This window comes from Cuculus canorus, chromosome 9 (genome assembly GCF_017976375.1).
Source record: "Cuculus canorus isolate bCucCan1 chromosome 9, bCucCan1.pri, whole genome shotgun sequence".
Taxonomy (NCBI): domain Eukaryota; kingdom Metazoa; phylum Chordata; class Aves; order Cuculiformes; family Cuculidae; genus Cuculus; species Cuculus canorus.
The window spans coordinates 7,907,117-7,922,306 of NC_071409.1; the positions used below are offsets into that span (position 1 = coordinate 7,907,117).

Here is a 15,190-nt window from a genome sequence, read left to right on the forward strand (position 1 = left end):
AGGAAATGGCTGATGCAGAAAACATTCCAAGGGTTTCATATTTGTGGAATTTCTCTTTTGCATCAGGCAATTCCTTTATTTTAGTAATTCACAAAGAGGTTACATGTATATCCTGAGAGGGCAGACTCAGCCAAAACAAAATGCTCAGACGAACATCTTTATTTAACATCATAGATATGAAAACATTTCCAACCATGCCAGCATATGCTCAGGATCAAGCAGAAATGTGCCCTAGTTATTTTGCTTCCTGAAAAGAGGGCAATATAGTCATAGAGCAGGACTAGCCAAGGAAACAACGAAATATTTTGATTCCACTTCTTTCCTCAACATGAGTTTCTGTGGAAGTCCTATCAGTAGCTCTGTTTGGCTGTTCCCAGTAATTCACCACTGCACTGACCCAGAAAGCTGTAAGCTAAACTGGGACTTTCAAGGAAGCATAAGTAGCGTTGGCACAAAGATCTCATCAAATTTCATATATTGGCTAACCCTTTCAGACCCTTCTAAAACCTGCAACATAAATGTCACATTTTGAGCACAGGTAAGCCTTGCCTGCTGACCATTAACTACTGCAAAAATAACAACTGTTGTATACGGAATACTGTTTTTGAGGCCTCTGGGGAAGCAACCAGAGATGCTAACATTGTTAATAGGGCCTGAGAGCAGCCAAACCAAGCCCTTTGAACACAAATAACCATCGACTTTGGCTCAGATAAAGAACAAGAAAATGATTCATCTCCAGATCTAGAACCTTCCCTTAGAGGGCTGAGCCCAAACCTGATCCAATTGTCTTCTCTTCTACCGACAGCAGATTCTGCTGCAGCTGCTGTAGAAGCAGGGCCCCTCTGCAAGAAGTGATGTTCCAGAACTTGGGCAAGTCACTTGGGCAAGCCTTTGAAGATTCAATTTCTCAAACTCATACAATGACTTAGCAGTCTGCGGATAGAGATATTTCTCATAATGACATTTAAGGAAGTGAGAAGAAAACTGTTAAGATAAAGGGCACCTTTAAGTGAGATGCAAAGAAATAAAGCATCTTCAGTATAAAAGACTGCAGCAGAAATATTCTTAAATTAACCTCATCGGGGAAAAAAGTGGAAAACTCCAAAATCCAAATGCCAAATTATAAGCTTTTGAGGGCTGCTTCTCATATGCATCTATGTTCTTCTGCAGTATTTTGGATATACATAGGATATTTCAGTTTAAGCTCAGCCAGTATAAAATCCTCTGGTTCTGCCACATTGCTAATGATTTTCCAAGCATCCGAACTGAAAATATTTGACTCACTTTTTTTTTCAGATTAACATTGCCCCGTCTTTCTCACTGAGAAGTATGAAACAGAGGCCAAAGTTTCCAGATTCTGCTACTAATGAGCTGTGGACATAAAAAAATTCACTTTGAACACATGACAACACTATGGAGGAAGAGAAATCACACTCATAAAACCCCCGAATATGTCAAACTTTCAAAAATGGATGAGACACAAAAAACATCAATAAGAAAGTTAAGAAGTTCAAAGTACGAAATTGAGACCCTTCCTCATTTTCCCCTCAGTTAAGGCCTCCAGTTCTCTAAAGAATATTTTATAATGCTATTTGTGCTATATAATTTCTTTTAATGCTCCTTATCATACATCTTACCTCATCTATACCGCTATACCAGCAGAGACACAACTGTAGGTTGCAATATTCCCTCCAGACTTTAGCATCGGATACGTTCAAGCAAGTAATTATTTCTTCATGGTTTAAATATATACAAAGTAAACAATCTTAAACCTCCTTATTAACTCTGCATTAGTTCTTTTTCTTTAATTCATTCAGATAGCTAAGAAGAGCATATGGGATAAACAGATTCAAATGTATGCAAATGTACATATACATATTTACACAAATACAGCTGAGGTTGAGTAGATGTGATCCAGCAGGATGGATAGGAAATAAAATATAGCTGCCAGATTCCCCTGCAGTAACAGTTCACAGTGGCACAGGAAAAACAAGAACTAGTGCCATCTTCTCCAAACTGTGAGCAGCATTTCTGGTGAAATGACCCTGAAAACTGGCCTTTTTCAGTGCCAGGACACCCACTGCACAGATATCAATATCAAGCTGGCTTCTTAACGCCTCACTTTTCTGACCCATCTCACCTTCTCTAATGGAGTTAATTGCTGAAGAGAGGGAGGGCAGCTCTATGGGTGCCAGGGCCCAGGAAGGGGCGGCAGCGGCCCCAGGGTGCCAATGGTCCTCCGTTCTTCCACAGCCCCAAAGGAGGCAGACGCAAGGTGGTTACGCAGAGGCTGCTGACCTGTTTTGAAACGTGTTTTCCCTTCAGAGTCAAAGTCTTCCACAATTCTACGAAGAAGGAAGAAAAAGAATAAAAGGATTTGTTTGGGATTTTATAAGGAATTCTTTCTAAGGAATTCTTTTCTTTTCTAAGAAAAATGAAATATTAAATTTTTTTAGTGTTGCGTTTTTTCATTGTTATAGTGTTTCTCATTAATTTTATGCTTAGGTTGCCTCCCCATACCCAAGGGGACAGAGGACTACACCAGCCAAGAGCACAACAGGAATCACAATGGTTTGATCATGACTTTAATGATATCTGCTAGCATAGGAATGATATAGTTCAGATATTATTCTGATACTTATTGGAAAACACTGCTACCCTCACTCCTCTGTGAAAACCCCACATGCATCAGCCCCAGGTTTACTTGCTGACACCCCTCACATCACCAGTAGCTTTGTTTTGGTTTGGTTTGCATCTCCTTTCTTTAGCACTGCTTTTTAGATGGGTCATCTAGAGGTTCCCTTTCTAACCACTTCTGTTACGCTTTTAAAGTCATTGTGAAATTAATCATTCTGGAGTCAAAATTATTCAGATATGGTCTTTTTTTTGCATTCTAAAATGATTAATTAATAGCAAATGGAAAGCATTGCTTCTAACTTCTGTTGCTCTGTGGAGTGTGCCATACAGCATAGCTCATCTCAGATTCAAATGAGAGAAAATCTTTCCATAGGGTTGTTCTGTGACTGTTGCGACTGATCTACCAATAAGCAAAATACAGGAAATGCCAACCCAATTGCTACTTTATACTTTGACAATGAAACCCCATAATTAAAAGGAGGCTAAATATTTGCACCTCCCGTTTCCACCGTTCCCCTGCTTACTTTCTCTCAAACCTCAGCAAACTGTCACAAGCAGAAGCAGCAGTGGTGTTAATTCCATGAATATGAACACTGAGTCAGCAGAATGTAGTGCAAAACCTCTTTCTTCTCCATGTTGTTTAGAATCAAACAAAAGGGAAGGAGGTATGTGTCCTTTTCAAAGGCGCTTTCTTATCTAATGTCATACCAGCAACACATCTGTGAGCAGTAAACAAAACTCTTAAAGAAAGCTATTAAAGAGCAAAAGAAGTAACTGCTTACATAATGCTTAGCCAAGATAAGAGGTAGAAGCATGAGGCAGAGAGATGCCATTCCCCCTTTTCCCAGCAACAGTTCCTCCTCTTTCTGCTCTTTGCTAGCCAAGCCCTCACGTTGCTACTGCTGGGACTCTCTCCATAGTTGCTACTGCTGGGACTCTCTTCATACGCAGGAAGACCATAGGGCAGATGGTTCTTTCAGATGAAAGAAGGCCACTGTATGTGGCTTGTCAAAAGTCATGTGCACCTACAGGGCACTGGAAGACTCCCTCTAAGCAGTCTGTCCACAGTGCCAGGGCTGGCAAGTGGGACTCAGCTTTGCTTAATGCATTTGAACAACACAACCACTCATTACAGGCTCGGCACAGCATGGCCACCACAGCCAGCTGGTCAAACCCCCTCAGATTCAAACTCTGAGATCAATAAGGCAATGCTCCTCCTTGAAGGGGCAGCAACAGCAGTAACAGTCCATTTTCTTCGCTGGGATAACCATGGCTTTAGACAACGTCATTTGGCTTCAAGGATGGTAGATTGCCTGGGCTCATGGTGAACCCTGCAATCCGTTCTTGCCTTTGGGAAGAGCAGAGTCATCAGTTAGCAGACACAAAAACCAAAAGGGACATTTGAGAAAAAGGCCACCACGAGATTGTCTGCTGAAACTGGAAAAGCTGTAAATTAATTTCTTAAATTGTTTTTTTTCCAAAGAACCTGACGTCTTTGCTCTGTTCTAGCAGGCAAACTCAGTGGCAAAGAGAAGCTGCCATATGCCCCATAAGAAACAACACCAAGTGATTTTCAAACCTGTGAAAGAAAACCTGGTCAGGAGTGGCCTTCCCCCACAAGACCCGACACAAATTCCTGCAATAAACCATTAAGAAAATGAAATTCAATGGAAAAAAAAGGAAATAAAATGACCAAGTTGCAATGAAAAATTGAAAGCAAACTGTGAAAGTCAGAAAGTACAATAGAACAGAGATTTATTTTTCAAAATCTTCCAAAACTGTTTTGCCAAAAGATTTGGCAAAAGTACTTGGTGCCAACAAATCTGGGTTGGTTTTTTTTTTTGGTTGGGAGGGTAGGAGGGAATGGGGGATGTTAATAGAATGATCAAAAGCATTCCAGCCAGTTTATAATCTGAAAGAACAAAGGTACTTTAAAAAAATATTATGCTCAATAAGAACTTCTTGTGACCTCCAAAGCACTAGAGAGTCACCATGAAGTGTAGTTCAGGTTCACATGGAAGATTAATATTTATTATTACTCTTATTTTGATTAAAACATATTCCCATATCCTCTAATTCTTTTAAGAGTCCCATAGCACATGTCCTTGGGGGACATCAGAGCACTAGCATTTGCTGCTATTACAATGACATTTTATAGCACTCTGTTTGGGCTGCAAACACAATTTTGTTGCTGCTACATGATCTGTATGTTAAGAGTACAGGTTTCTGAGTAATGGCACATATTTAGTCACATGTTAGACCAGACCGTTGCATGCTCCCATCTGTGCCACAGAAGTCTCTAATCTTTGTTGAGTAGGTAACAGTTTTATCTGAGGAATGTTTTTAGAATATAGCAGCTAAGCTACCATTTATTACTATTCCCAAGAGGGATTTGACCTTAGGACCTCATGAAGTCCTGCAGCAAGTACTCTTTCCACGGATGCTGCTTCAGTCATGAACAGTGTTACAGAACTGACTTTTCTAAAAATAATTTACCTTCCATTCTTCCAGAATCATAGGAATGCTATCGGAAAATACATCTGTTAATTTTAAATCAGTGTATTTGGGATGTTTTTAATTTTCTATCACTGTATATTATATGACTATATGTTTTCACTTAGTTCAAAGCACAAGCATATGCCATAGTTCCCAAGGAATCAAGCAGATATTAAAGTCAAGCGTACTACTGATGGAGTGAGAGGAGTGGGAATGAGGAATACATCAGCCTTGATCTCTAGCGGGGGTTTTAGCACTGCAGTATCACTGACCTTGACGACATGAAAGAGCAGTACTGAGGTGTTACTACATGCACAACAGTCTCAGATTAGACTTACCGTGGGACACAAGTTACTTTTAAGGAAAATCTGACACTTAACCTCTCTCCCTCAGTTTTCTCAGCTGTAAACCAGCATAAAAAGTATTGAATTTCTTAACTACCTCCTGAGTGTGTTCAGTAATGTTAAAAAAATTAAAAGACCATGAGTTCCAGCAAAGAAAGAACACCTAATGCCTCTCTCACTGACAGAAAGCCCTACCCAGTTCTGACCTTGATGCTTCTGGCCCCTCACTTACTCTTTCAGTCCCTCCAGATTCCATTTAAGAACAATTTATACTTCAACTGGACATTATAAACTTATTATGGTCATCAAGTGATAATATAATAATCTCTCGTACTGGTGTTCAACTGTTTGCGTAGCATTTTCTGAAATAATAGATAACTGCTTTTCAGATTTCAGCTGCTTGTGTTGTGCTTTTCTTAGGCCAGAACTTGTAGTTCTTGGGAAGAACTCCCACTGGAAGATGTTACATTTCCTACGTATGCAAGCCAGCTGATACTACCTGCCGTGTTGGCAGTTAATAGTGCAGACTCTGCTAGGTCTAAACTCTTCTTCACTGAGCAACCTAAGGTTCTACTGCTTATGACAACAAGTTCAGTTCTGCAATTTCCAGTATTTCCCAAGTCCATGTAGGCCACAATTATATTGTGAATTGTCTCTTTTCTGGTTTTTTTTGCCACCTGCAGTTAGAGCATTTGCAAGAGCAAGTTGGTGCAGATAATCAGTCTTGTGAAAATAGCAATAAAAACATGACTCAGACATTAGCCCTCACTTTTCATTTTGCTTTTGTAAAGAAAAAAACTTCAGACACAGATGGGCAGTTAGATCATTATTAAACAAAATCAACTAGTCCATCTACCTCTTGTTCATGTACCAATTTTTCCTTGTTTTGGAGGAAGGGAGAACAGGTCATTATTTTTACATTGCATATAACGTTCCCTGAACAAAGGTAGAAGCTTGAGAGTCACTTTTCTTTCCTGATAAATTGTAACGGCAACATAGCAGCTGACTGACTAGCTCAACAAGCCTGTTTTCCAGAGATACAATTAAACGGTGTTGAAAAATCACATCAGCAGGAATTACTAGGTGCTTTGGACTGTCGAGTTCTTGAGTTTGATCCAAAGGCCGTGGCCAGTAATGCAAAGACTGTCCTTCATTTCCATAACGTTTATACTGGACTCTTCCTAAAGAGTATGAACAAGGATTTGGGAACCCAAATTGAAACACGCCCGCTTTTCTAGGTCTCGGACTATATCTTGCCCTTAATTTATTTTTCTTTGCTTACAGAGCTAGTGTGAAAACCTTATGGCATGTCTACACTATACAAAGCAGAAATCTCCACACCAGCTGGTGTGAGTACCCAGCATAGCACCATGCTCAGCCATTAGCTTGGGTCTTGGGAGTAGTATAGATATATTAGCATGGCATTACGCCCAGGCTAATGAGCTCAGGCTAACTCTGCATTATACTGCTTCGATCCAGAGCTAACTCCTTTGCAGCTCTGTACAGCCCAACACTGCAAAGAGTAAACTTACCTCTGCACCACTGAACGTTATCTGTTCCTTATATCACAATCCTGCTCCTGCAGACCTGCTGCTGTTTGAACGATATTTCTTTGTCTGAATTCTAAACACTCCAATATGCAAAAAATGTCTGTTACTAAACTCAACCTTATTTATCTATCCACACATTGCAACCTACAAATAAACAGAGCACCTGCACTTCACCACATTTCCTTTTCTATACTAAATACATCATGTGCTTGTTGCATGCCTGAAATACAGAGTTCTGAATTAATGCCGATAATAATCAGTCAGCTCCTGTGCCCTTAGGTTTTTGTGGAGAGGAAACAATTCTGCATTTTAGTTTCATCACCCAGGTCAAACATTTTTTTCTCAAAACAAAATTTGTATATTTTCTCTCTATTACCAGAAGCTTGAATCTTGAATAGAAAGGAGCTGATCACTGAAACAGAAAATATTTCATTGGTAAGACAGGCTGACTGACAGCCACTGCAATTAACTAAAAGATTTCATTTGTTATGTATTTCTGTGTCATTGGCAACAGTGATTATTAGGGGGACATGCACATACATGTACATAACTGTATTTGTTACTTAGCAGTTATGCCAAGTCATCACTTTTAAGAGATTTCTTTCTTCCTACTTACCTATTTCAAAAGACCAAACATATGTCTTCGATCTGCCTGAAAGGATAACTATCTTACCAAGGGCTGGAGCACATGAATAGCTAGGCAAAGCTCCTGACACAGCAGAAAGCGTTTGCACACACCTAAGACAAAGTCTAAAAGCTGAAATGCAATGACCACGATAGAAAACACTGAATGAAGCAAACTTGTAATTACCAACAGGAGCAACATCCTTTCCTCATCAATCCTCAGGCATGCTTCTATTAAGCCATAAAGGGTTAGACAATTCTGGAGGGATAATGTTTCAGGGTTTTTTTGTTTAACGCTTTGGAGCTAAATCATGCTTTCCTTTCCCAGGGGTGCACAAGACAAAGGAGAGGCCAGATGGAGCCCTCTTCCCCTCCCTACCATACCTGGGCAGGGGCCAGCCTCAGCGCGGTGCCCAGGGGAGCACGTGGAGCACTGGCAGAGTGGCCAGCAGCCCTGGGGAGCGCTCCCAGGCAGGCTGCGGGGCTGTTGTCAGCTCTCTCTTACCCACACGCAGGAACAGCGGCAGAAGCAAACATTCCCTCTATTGTACGGCCACACATTAGGGCACCTCCACCCTTACTGCAATACTTAATACATTCAAGAGCCATAATTCATCCCCTTTGAAGCACTGACATCTTTTCATACTGCAGGCAGCTATTATGTAGCTAGATATCCGGAGCCAGTCCTGCCTCCAAGCACAAACAACGAGCCATAGCAGAGCCCCCACGGGTGTGCCAAAGGAGGACAATATGCCTGAGCAAGGGAAACACATGAGATAAGCTTCCAGGGTCACAAAACATCTCCCTGGAGCCCTAATAACAAAGCAATTTAAGCCAAGAGGGCTTTATTGTGATCCGTGATGCAGCTGCACAAGTGGCAGCACACTGCAGGGCTGACAGGAGAAAGAGGGACTCGGTGCAATACTCCACCGGTGCAACACTCCGCTTCCCAACCACAACAACTCGACTCCGGCATCAAAGATGTGCTGTAAACTTCACTGGCTCCCAGAGTTATCCCTGTGCCCATAACCATGATAGAGTACATGGAAGGGAACATACATGGAAGGGATTAACACAGGTAGTGTGGCCAATTCATATTAATGAGGAGACCACCCTGGAGCAAAGCAATAAGGGCTTCCCTTGGCAGGAGTGCACGAGACACCACGCTGCCCAAAGCGAACAGAAAAAACAGTCATCACTTGCCACTTCAAGGAGATACATATGTTCCCCACACACAGTCAGCCAGCCCCACTGTGTGCAGGAGTAAGATCTGGGAACTCGAGGGGCCCTTCCACACCGCTAAGAGCAGTCTGGTCTAGGTATAAATGCGATCAGCATTCGTGGGAGAAAGCTTTCTTACAACAATCAGCTGCAACTTGACTGCAGTAAGAAGAAACCAAAACATGGAGAAAAATAAAGAAAAAGCTAGAAATGTTTGCAATATTTTATGTCATTGATTAGACTTTCTCATTTTATTTTGGTTTTGTGGCACATAAAGGCAAGACTACTTTAACACAAAAAGAGAATCTCAGAGTTAATGCTGTCTGTAAGAGAAGAAACGTGCCCTGTCACTCTCCTCATTTTACTAACCAGGTTAGTAAAGTATTGAGGCCAAGTTACTTGGTGTCACCAGTCTCTTCTGTTGCAGAAGAGGTTCAGCTGCTCTCCAGATCCTCTCTCTTTCTCAGGGGAGTGAAGCAATACCATAAGAGCCACTGCATTGTGCACCAGCAAGCACTAGTATCTCACATCATAGCTATAAAATTCCCACCTACTTCTTCTGAGCTGCAGTACCAGCAGCCTGCAGGGCAGCCACCCCAGGGCTTGAATAAAGACCCTGCTCTACTATGTCTGGCTTTTCGTTTCTCTAGAGAGGACAGAAATGTTCCACAGGCACTTTCAAGGACAACTACACCAAATGGACAAAACACATCACAGAAGAACCTGGGAAGGAGCCATAGATCTGCAGCTTGACATGAGCTGGAAAGAATTCTGGGGTCTGAACAGCAAATTGCTCAGTGCACTTCACATGTGCTCAATTATTTTCTTCACACTGTCACAGCGTGAATTTCACCTGTCTGGAGCTCATGACAGGTTTTGCATAGGTATACTTAAGCCCCTCTTTCCTCTTTATTTCCTAACACCTACTCACCTTTACCAAAAGTTTAACACTTCTATAGCCTCTATATTCTGCAACAGACTTTAAGGACAGGAGCCAAATACATTGCACAGTATCTCTCTGGTGTGGTGTCTATACAACAACACACACTTGGCTCCAAGAGTAAGGCTGCAGATCTGCTTCAGGTGAGCAGATCCCACTGCTGTCAGCCAGAGCTTTTGGTGCTCTGCACCGTTATCTGGACCTGTGCTCATTGAAAGTGGTCTGACAGAGCCAGATGACCCATCGGCATTTCTGAGGGCTGCTCCTTGCCGCTGGCTAGCCCAGTCTGCAGGAAAGGAGCTGTTGATGTGCAGTTGACAGTGGAGAAACCAATCTCAGATAAACAGCATGTTGCGGCACAGACCTCTGTCCACTCTACCAAATTAAATGCCATCTTCACATGCACAAACCAAGAACATCACAGAATCACAGAATCACAAGGTTGGAAAGGACCCATTGGATCATCGAGTCCAACCATTCCTAACACTTCCTAAACCATGTCCCTCAGCACTTCTCTTAAGAGGTATCTGGGGATACATAAGAAGATGATGAAATTCTGCTCACCCAGCATTCACTGGGAAGGGCTTCATCCATTGCTGTGATTATTTCTTAAAATTCAAAACAAATCTGTTTTCTCACTTTTGGTATCATTATCAGCTCTATTTCCTGCCTTCCCTTCCCAAAGACCCTAAATAGCGAAGGTATTTCACAGGCAAACATTTCCTTTTTGAAAGGAAGAGTTCATCTTACTTTAGAACCAAGCATCTATGCCAAGACTTCACACTGTGCTGAATGCATTACAACATCTACCAAAAGTGCAAAATACATTTTAAAACTGGTCAGGCAATGCACTGAATAGTTGTGGCTTCTGAACACTTGCCAGTTTTAGTTAGAGGGTTTTTTTTCCCTGTGTAACTCATGATCACATTGAAAAAGATATGTGTAAAGTGTTCTTGCAATCTACTATATCAAAGCAAGTAGATTTGCAAATGCTTATATTCACTGAAGCACACCACAACCAGAACTACCCTTATAATTCCCTTACCCATAATGTGTTGTTATTCCTTTTCAACATGAAATAGCATATAAAGAAGTTATCTTTGGCAGTTCCAGACACCAAGGTCTAGAATACAAGAATCTGGATATATGGGGGAACAGAATGCTGTGATAAGCAGGGTAAAAGATACTAATTTTTTAGTAATTTTAAAACTAGGATAAGTTTCACAATAAGCAGGATAACAAATCAAAATAAGCAAAGTCTAGCCTGGGATGAGTCAAAATAATGTGAGCGTCTTGGTTGCTAGAATTATCTGTAAGTGCTGGTTTGCAGATAGTACTGCAAGCATCAACCAGACGGAGTATTCATGAATCGGATCCAGATCTCATAAGAAATCACAATCTGAACCTTTCCTGAATCTCAGCATTAATACTGGTTTGAGTCTGAAAATAATCTGGGATTATTTTTTTTCCCATTACATTTCAGTTATGGGCACTTGTGGTGAAAAAGAGCAGGCGGAAAAGCCAGCAAAACAGCAGGCAGCCTTTGTGAAAGAGACTGAAACAGGATCAGGGTTCTCCCTAAGGAGAGAAAAATAGCTGCAGATGAGTCAAGAAAGAGAGAAATCTAGACGAAAGCAGAAGGCAGCTTAAAAGATTTTTAAAAGCCCAGCAGCAAGTACTACTGGAACACTGATTTCATTAAGCAGATCAAAGACGACAGATCAGAGGGTGTGAAACCAGAGCTGGTTGGTCATTTTCTGACAAAGTTATTTTTCAAAAGAAAATGTCAATTAGTTGAAACCAAAGCCTTTGGCAGGAATATAGACACTATGTTAGTCTGGAACATTGTCTTGGGTACAAGATGGATTTTGCGATCAGAGAAATCATGCCCCAAGAGTAGCCAACAACCCCATCCGTAGGCCAGTGCCCTGGTACAGCATTCAAATCCCTACTCCAAAGGTGAGGAAATCGTGAAGCTGTAACCCTTGGCGGAAAGTCTACCTGATTTCAGACAGTAGCCTATAGATGTACCAGCCCAAAACAGCTTTATTCTGGTGAACCTGCACCCAAACTAAGAAACCCTATTCCTCTTCTGGTATACCTGGTTTATTTTCACAAAACCAACTCATAGCAGCCCTGCCTTGTGTTTCTGCACCCACCTTCCAGCAGGAACTACCTCGAGTGCATCTGCATCCCACGTTACATCCAAGCCACTGGCATTCTCACAGGTGGGACTTATGTCTAAAAAAATACATACATCTTAATATCACTAATTGTTCTGTTTAGATTTTGTCACGTCCTTTCCAGAATGTTAGTAAAATGCAGATTGCATTCATATGTTCTCTAAAAAAAAAATTATTACAATTCATATAAACAAAAGTTATGAAGCTGAAAAAAATATTTTCTCAGGACCAAAACAAGAAAACCAAGATGAGAGTTTACTTAATTTCCTTATTCAACATTTTGTTCAAAGCTATGCGAGGTCTGACACACAAAGCCCCTGAGACTGTGTCTGTAACTCTTTTTATTTAACAAATTGAGAAAACCAACTATGATCACCTTCACCATAGTTTCCTTCTGAACTGACATGCAGCTTTATATGATGCTGTCAATGTTCAAAACAATTCCACAGGTCATTTTCTGAAAGGCTGTTCAGCATCTCTGTCACAATTTTCCACCAACAAAAAACGGGTTTCACTGAGCACCAACTTGACCTTTGCCATCAGCCTCAGTCAATAATTGAAAAGTTTCCATCACAGATTTCTTCGGTTTCAAATGAAACTTGATGTTCACTCACTGTTCGCTCTTGCACACCAACATTTTCCAACTCAGTAAGAAAACATCTTAAGGGTTAGTCCTGGCTTTTTGTGTTGGACCTCATACATTCTCTTGAATGCTTTGTGAACACTGGTTTTACTAACACACTGTTCTCAAATGGAAAGATGTTCCACCTGAGCTCTATAAGTTAGAATGCAGCCTGTGGTCATACCACAGACATATTTTGATCTTCTCTGAAGAATTTCATTTTCTCTCTGTTTTCCAGTCTCTATTTATCTTTCCTTCCAGTTGTCCAGAGATCTCTACTAACAAACCTTAAGAAGTTCCCCTAAACAGAAGACAGATGCGGTTCATAGCAAAGATGAGATTTCCTGTTAGTTCAGTACAAAAAATAGCTCGTGGGTGCATGCAAACACCTCAGGAAAGACTCAGAAAGTGTGTAGAGAAAAAACACCTGCAGATTTCCACCATTTCTTACTCAAAAATGGCTGGTTCTCATGGTTCTTCAACAGGTAAAACTCCTGAAGATTCACACGCCCTGAGCTGATCCCTCCTGAGGATCAAAGGATCTCTGGGACCAAGGTCTTGGAACAATGACTACATTAGCCAATTTCTTCTCTATTGAAACTAAAACAGGTACTGATTTTGATAACAGTCATTACTCACTCTTGCAAGCTAGCACACTAGTTATTTACAGCATAATTCACAGTTTGACCGTTAGTCAGCTGTTAAATTATGCTTAATCGTAAAATAAGGTTTAGATCTGCTTCTTGAACAAATATGATCAAACTTGCACAAAGTGAAAGCAAATGGGAAGTTCTATTGCAAAATTGCTGCAGAAAGAAGGAAAGAAAAAAAACCACATGGTGTAATTTTGATGAAAATAAAATTCAGATGGAATGAGATAATGTGCAAATCATTTGGTGAAAAATACATCTCCAAATATGATTTAAGAGACATTTCAGTGCCATGGTTACACATTTAATTTCCAAACCCATGAAATTTTCCATTATTGTAATAGCTTTGATTGGCTGTGATTCTGCTAGCAAAACTACTACTGTATTGTTATAGCGATAAATTTTGCTGCAAGAAAGGGCTATTATATAAGAATGACTCTTTCAGATATTTAGAGAGAGTTTTTATTTATTTATTTTAAGAGGTTATAATGAGAGAAGCTGGATTGAAAACAAAGAAAGAAAGAAAATTGGGGCCAATCAATATAATGCTCTCAATTACCCTGAGTTTTTCATACTTAAAATTGTTTCAGGGCTTAAGAAAAACACAGAAGGAATCTACGGCTTTTACTGGTTTTTTTTTTTTTAAGATGTATGGGTTTGCCTCTCTGTTTTGACTATTCACTGATACCTTCCTTTCTGCTTACTCTCTCCTGTCCCCTCTTTTCAGTCATCTGATAGTTTAGAAATGAAAATATATTTTTCAGGTTATTTTTCTTTTTCCTTTTTTTCCATTACTATTCAGATAGGACAGCAATTGCCCAGAAGCAAACTATAAATATATAAATATTTAGCTAGGTAGCTACTTGTCCATGTATATAGATAAAGACTACATAAATGCATGTATCTGAGTCAAAATTAATGACAAAGGCTAGGAAATACCAAACAATCCCACCATAATAATCCTCAGAAAGAATATCCAATAAATGTAATACTACAGATGAAGTGCAATAAAAAATTAATGCAGAGACTCATTTTCATTTAAATTTCACAAGTGTTGTGGGAAATAGCTTTCATCACTACTCCTGAAACCTGAGAGCAAAATTGTCGCTTTGTGCTAGGATGTTCAAGTCTAAATTTGTAAAATAAATCTTCTTTAGTCCTTTGGGGGTAAACTAGATTAGTAGACAAAAGCAGCAGAAGTGAAAATATAGCTATACACACATGCAGCAACAAATAAAGGCAACAAACAGGGAGGTGCACAGTTGCAAATGATAGCCAGATAAAACTATATATTCTCTTCTTTTAAGATATGATTTTAAAGGTACAGAATTAGAATCCCTTAGTGAAGAAGTTAATGGCTGTGTGACAAACCTGGAGAGTGGGCTTCATTGTGCTATCGATCCATTTCTGTCAGTACTTTCTATTCACCATATTGTGCCTACCTTTACTATTGAAAGGGACACTCTGTGGCCAGCCCAGTGCAGCCCTAGTGTAGCGGCAGAAGTCATACATTCACCCATGGACCATTAAATGGCCAAGAAAAGATAAAGGGAGAACATCCTTACAGCTTCTACTGTGTTCTCCACATTTCCAACTATGTTTTAAGGCATAAATAAGTATAAAAAGTACAGTATATGTGATGAAAGTCATAAACTTGCTCCACAGACCTGTCTTTAGAGTTTCCTTCTGAAAATTTCCTGTTGTCTAGTGGCAGGTTAAGGTGGCAATTGGTAAAGGATACTGCCAGAGAGACAACTCAAGAGGTCACAAGCCAAGACCCTGTGCCTCAGCAATAAACCACCAGAAGCTCGCAGTGTATCATAAAATTGTTTGTTTGGAAAAGACTTTTAAGACCATTGAGTCCCAACCGTACCCATCCACTACCAAATGATAACCCTGAGCACCTCATCTACCCAGCTTTAA

The 15,190-nt window shown here is 40.3% G+C and overlaps 1 long non-coding RNA gene across 1 annotated transcript in view; it reads right to left on the reverse strand.

Moving 5' to 3' along the window:
• Positions 1–2,176: 2,176 nt before the first annotated feature.
• The window catches only part of LOC128853063 (uncharacterized), a 52,139-nt gene continuing 39,125 nt past the window's right edge, over positions 2,177–15,190 (reverse strand). The window contains exon 4 of the long non-coding RNA XR_008451294.1: positions 2,177–2,345. This is a non-coding gene — a long non-coding RNA (uncharacterized LOC128853063). The remainder of the gene's footprint in view (positions 2,346–15,190) is intronic.